The sequence below is a fragment of the Poecile atricapillus genome, chromosome 1 (genome assembly GCF_030490865.1).
Source record: "Poecile atricapillus isolate bPoeAtr1 chromosome 1, bPoeAtr1.hap1, whole genome shotgun sequence".
Lineage (NCBI taxonomy): Eukaryota > Metazoa > Chordata > Aves > Passeriformes > Paridae > Poecile > Poecile atricapillus.
Genome location: NC_081249.1, coordinates 178,144,790 through 178,151,144, shown reverse-complemented (window position 1 = coordinate 178,151,144; position 6,355 = coordinate 178,144,790).

Below are 6,355 nucleotides of genomic sequence, written 5' to 3'. Positions count from 1 at the left end.
GGTCCCCTTCAGCTGGAGCTATTCCAGGATTTTATGGGCTGGAAACTGAGTCTAAAGGCTCAGCTGAGCATAGCGTGAATGTTCCAGCACCCAAGCACGAGCAGGGGGACTCATATTTTCTGGATTGCAATCAAATAAATGGCCAAGATCTAAAGGAGCCACAAACCCTTCTCCTCACACCAGCGGTCCTTAAGGCAGCAGGGACAAATTGTCCCCCTCTTGTGCCTAGGAAATGGTGAATTGCTGGGAAGATAAGGAGGGGAAGGAGCTGTCAGAGGGTGGGGTGTGACTCACTGGCTTTCCTCCTCCTCCTGACACAAGAGCTGCATTTAACAAAGACAGGCAAGAGGGGAAAAAAAATAAATAAAAAAAATACCCCAGCAGCTGTAACACGTTCCACATTTCCACATTTATCATTTGGTTTCTGATCACAGGTTTTACCAGAAGAGTCAGGATGACTCAGGTGAAATCCAGGGCCCTGCAGCCAGCCAGGCTTTACTCTGTTTCATTGCCCCGGGCTCCGACTGGGAACAGGAACTGCTGTACCAGAACGATTTGGAGCCCTGAACTGCGTCCCTGCTCCTCCCCAAACACCCAGCTCATTTCCCAATCCTCTGAGGATGTCCAAATCCTCTTTTTGAACCAGACAAGTTCCCTCACTGAAAACATCAGCAGAAGGGTTGCGCTTCCCTTTGGATCCCAGCCGATCAGACACAGTTCAGAGGGCTGGGTAACGCTCCTGAGGAGCTTCAAACCACTGAGACCTAATCATCCATACAGAAGAGGGGTTAGCAAAGGGCATCTAAGCATCTTGGCCCTCCCTCTTCTTTGCTCTCTTTGTTTTCTTGGAAAAGAAGAAGATAAGCTCCCTCCAGAGTCAACCCTGACTTTGTAAGCGCCTGAGTTTAGCTGCTGTGGGAGCTAGTTGTAATTTTTCCCTTATTTATGGGGCAAGAAGGGCAGTTCCCAGCTTATTTACCAGCATGATCACTGCCTGGCTGTGCAGAAAACCACTTTTTTCTGAGGATGTTTGAGCAGAGGTTGCACACACAGGAGCTGATGCCAGCAGTTCTGTTAGTGGCCTTTGCCAATGCGGAATTAGGAGGTTCAGGTAATTGGGATTTGTGCCAGGATGTGGAAGGACACAGCCCAATTTCCAGCCACTGTGTAATCCTCTCCCTCTGAAACACAGCCCCACATCAGCTGGGTAAGAAGAAGCACTAGGACTTGGCCTTTTGGGTTCTTGAAGTATGTTATGATGAGATTTTATTGATAGTTCCCTGTTATTTACACCCTATGTTCATTAAGCCTTCTCAAAGAAGTTTTTCTTTGCTATTTATGAATACATACCAAAAAAAAGTGAAATACAGACTACAGATCAGAGGAATCAATGAATATTAAAGGTTGGAAATGAGCTCTAGGACCATCAAGTCCAACCATTAACTCAGCACTGCCAAGGCCACCACTAACCCATGTCCCCAGGTGCCGCATCCACAGGATTTTTGAACGCTTCCAGGGATGGTGATTCCACCACTTCCATTGGAATCCTATTCCAATGCCTGAGAACCCTTCCAGTAAAGAAATTCTTCCCTAATATCCAATCTAGACCTCCCCTGGCATGACCTGAGGCCGTTCCCTCTCATCCTGTCCCTGTTCCCTGGGAGCAGAGCCCGACCCCCCCGGCTGTCCCCTCCTGCCAGGGACTTGTGCAGAGCCACAAGGGCCCCCTGAGCCTCCTTTGCTCCAGGCTCAGCCCCTTCCCAGCTCCCTCAGCAATTCTCCAGCCCCTTCCCAGCTCCCTCAGCAATTCTCCAGCCCCTTCCCAGCTCCCTCAGCAATTCTCCAGCCCCTTCCCAGCTCCCTCAGCTGCTCCTGGGGCTCCAGACCCTCTCCTAGATGGAATGTGCCCTGTTTTTCTCTCTTCTGCTTGCTCAGAGCTTCGACAGTATTTTCACTGTTTAAAGAGAAGAAATTCTTAAAGATCAACAAAACAGGGAATACAAAAAATCCTGAGATTGCAACTTGAATTATTTTCAAATGTAGAATAAGGTTTAGAGGAGGTGAAAGCTCTGTGCACCCACTGAAGGCTACTGGGGGGTTCCTGAGAGAGTCGGGGATGCTGCTGGGGGTCAAGGTCCATGGGAAAGCCCTTCAGAGGCCTCTCTTATCTTTGAAGGTGGGAGAAAATATCAATCTAGGACAGGATGGAGCAGATCTGTGTTCAGGCTCCCGCTCCTTGACATGCTTTAGTCTGCAGAGCTTCCTCATGGCTTTGGTGGCACTGAGTGGGACCCAACTGGCAAGGGCTGGAGCATCATTCCCCATGTGCAAAAGGTGCTTCTCAGGATTGGAAGAGTGGAGTCCCCAAAAGAAATCTCTCCATGCCAGGGCTAAGGATGAAATACCCTCAGCAGTCCTCACTGGGACAGATGAAGCCATCAAAAAGGTGTTTCAAAGGGAATTTCTGTGCCTACAGCTGCTAAAAAGCTGCTGGAATAAACAGAAATCATGCACAGAAGACACCTGCTTTTCCTCTGTTGGCTACAAAATGGGATCATTCAGGACTGGGCTCAGAGCTTAAAGTTAGAGATGATGAATTCCACTCTCTCAATCCAGCTGCGCCGACCCGGCACATCATTAACAGCTCAAGCAGCAAAAGAGCAAAGCAGATCAATCCTGCTGTTAACAGCAAGCCAGGACGTGGCCCCAAGGTGATCCTGGAATAACAGCTGAACCCACAGAGGCGATGGATGGCAACATCCCAGCCTACAGGCATCCTTCCCGTGCTCTGGAAACACAGCCTGAGATTTATCGGCCGCTGGAATCACAGTGCGTCAGTTGAAAGAGTGAATCACGAGCAGTTTAATTCTATTACCCAGAATAACGAGCAAAATTGATTACAGGCTCCTCAAATGCTAATCTGTTACAGGAGGATTTGTTGCTCCATGAGGACAGAGGACCCCCAGGGTCTGAGGGGTTTTCTGCAGATGGGATCTGCACTTTAACTTCCTCAGCGGGGTCTCACAATTTAGGGATGAGACTGGAGGTGGAGGCAGAAGTTTTGCCCTGCCCCAGCTTCCCTTTCTTGCCTTCACAGAGCAAGGCCACAGGATCTCTTGTCAATGGGCCTTTCCTCCCCCAAAACTTGGAAAACTTCAGAAGGATTGGCCTGGGTAGGCTGTAGTAGGTGAATTCATATTTATGAATGTGAAAGCAGATATATCACACAACTCTCTTGGCTCTCATGGACCTGTTCCCAACAGAAGCTACCTGAGATCCTCCAGGGTGATCTTTAGGTCCCTCCATTCCATCTCATTCCACAACCAAGAGTGGCTTTGGACTCACAGCCCAGGCTAATGGGAACAGCAGCCGTGTCCTTGCATCGCTCCCCTCAATTGCTCCTCACTGTTATTACCCCAAGATATCGATAATGTGATTTGGAGACCAGACTGTTCCCTGGCAACACATGGCTTGAAACTATTCCTGCAAATTTTCCCTGCCATTCATGTCCAATTGAGTCAGGATCAAGTGGCTCTTTTCACAGCCTGGGTCGGTATTTGTGTTTTGCCTGCCTTTAAGTAAATTATTTACTATTCAATTTGTTTGGCAGCATTCAGTTGAGCACATTTAGTGCAATAACCAGGCAGAAGGAGAAGCCAGATCTGCTGTTCTCTGTCAAAGAACTCCATGAGACACCCGACTTCCTCACAGGCAGCTCTCACAACTCACCTCCTCCCTGGATTATCCAGCCAGGACCACCAGGTCACTCCATGACCAGTTATGTTTTTTGGAAGGAAGCTGAGGTGGATCTCATAGCCAGAGGATCTTTGAGAAGGGAAATCTTGTTCAAATACAGGTTCTCCCTTACCCAGCTCCACCCTGAGAATCCAAGAGTTATGGATCCATCCTGACTCTCCCCTTCCACAGAATCATAGAATCATTTGGCTTGGAAAAGACCTCTAAGATCACCAAGTCCAAACATCAAACCCAATCACTGGGATTTCTAGCACAGCCAAAGAAAAAGCATCAGGCAGATTCCTTGGAACAGTTTCCAAGTTCCTGGTTTTTCAGCAGAAAGGCAGCAAATTCAGGAGCATTTCTGAAGACTTCAGTGAAATTCTGTTTAATTATTCAGTGATGTTGTTTACATAGATTGAAAGCAAACAAACAAACAAACAAAAGCAGGTAGTAGAGAATTGTTTTCACTCAAAAAATCCATTCCACATTTTCTGTTTCTTAGTCTAGCATTTCATTTCCACTCGAATTAGGATTTATTCTTATCCCTGTCCTGCCGGCGCTGTTGCTGGATGAGTGCGCCCCGTTCCTGGCTGGCTCAGCACAGCTCCCTGGAAGGCTCCAGGTGATGGAGGACGTATTTGTAGCTCTGCCTGGAGCTGTGTAATAGAGCAAAACCCATCTTTGATCATAGAAATGTAACAGCAGCCTCATGGGAGATGATCCTCCCAGCACTAAAGCAGCTGGAATATTTACTGCCATGGTCTCAAGAGCCTGTTTGCTGTTTATTTTAGGGCCATGTACAGAAATCACCAGGGAACAAGTTCTGGGAGGAGAAGCTGAGGGAGCTGGGGGGGCTCAGCTTGGAGAAAAGGAGGCTCAGGGGGATCCTTCTGGCTCTGCACAACTCCCTGACAGGAGGGTGCAGCTAGGTGTGGATCAGGCTCTGCTCCCAGGAGACAAGGGACAGGATGAGAGGGGACGGCCTTCAGTTGTACTGGGGGGTTCAGAGTGGATATTAGGAAAAAATTATTCATGGGAAGAGTTCTCAGGTACTGGAACAGCTGCTCAGGGCAGTGGTGGAGTCCCCATCCCTGGAGGGATTTAAGAATTGTGTGCATGTGGCATTTGGGGACAGGGGTCATTGGTGGCCTTGACAGTGCTGGGGGAATGGTTGGACTCAGTGGTGTGGGAGGTCTTTTCCAACCTTAAAAATCCCATAATTCTACCCACAGTCATGCAGCTCTGATGCAAATTTTCAAATCTGGCATTGGAAACAGCTCTGCCAGCTCTAACCTGCTATGAGGTGCAGACTGTGACCCCAAGGCTGGGGACTTTGGGTCTGAAGACACTCACAAATGTTACACTGCAAAAACTGTTACACAGGGAGAAAAACCACATGGAAATCAGGGTTCTGCAGGATGGTACCACCCCCTAAATCCAGGAGCCTCCTTTTAAACCAACCTTTGGTGTTTGTTCAGAAGAGCTGTGAGATTGCAAACATCCAGCTCCCAGAAAACTCCCCTGGAAGTTTACTTTGGCTGTTTCCTCCCTCCACTGGGAGCCAAAAGGACTTTGGATGCTCTGTAGGACCAGTTGTTTGCAGCAGTGGATGCCTCCCCTGCTCCCTTGGAGGTTTTCCCTGCCCTTTTTCAACATCAGGTCTAGAAAGGGCTCTGGACAGGCAGCCCAAACATGGATTTTGGATGTGATAAGAATTACCTGGAAAATCTCCCAGCACCACACTCAAGATGCTCAAGTCACCCTCAGAACAATCTCATCTAGGAGAAAGAAAACATTTCAGTTCACCAAGCCCAGTGATTTTTCAGCAGGATGTTTTCCTCACCACTGCAATACCATTTTTTCCCCAATACACCCAAATAGACTTTACTACCCAAAAATAAATCCCAGTCTCTGATACAATAATTTCTTCCCAAAGAACGTAGAAAAATCAGAATGCTTCCTGCATTATGTCAGTGCAAAAAAATTATTATTTATGTTAAATATTACTTGCTGTCCACTATCAGCTTAAACAAATAAAATGTGAAATGATAGATAAACACTGTGGATGACAGAAGTATTGAAGTTGTCAGGTCTTCAGGATTTTCTGTTTCCATCCCTTGCTGACATCACCACCCTCTTTTTTTTTGTTTTCACCAAAATGACCTACAGCCATTGCTAAAGTAGTCTAATAAAACATTTCTTATGTTAAAACTGAATGGTTTTTAGTGAAATCTCAATTTTCAATCTACAAATTTCAAGGTTTAAAGTGTGTTTTGAACGGAAAGTCATCTGCCTTTTATAGAACCAAAGAATCGTTGAGGTTGTAGAAGATCTTTAAGATCATCAAGTCCAAGTGATGTATTTTCAGTAATAATCACAGTGGTTTGGGTGGGAAGAGACCTTAAAGAACATTCAGTTCCACCCCCTGCCATAGCAGGGACACCTTCCACTATCCAAAGTTGCTCCAAATCCCATCCAACCTGGCATTGGACACTTCCAGGGATCCAGGGGCAGCCACAGCTTCTCTGGGCACCCTGTGCCAGTATGAAGAGGAATGAAAAAAGAAAACAATGAAAGGCTGTGCAAACAGGAAAAAAAAAAAAAAAAGATCATTTGA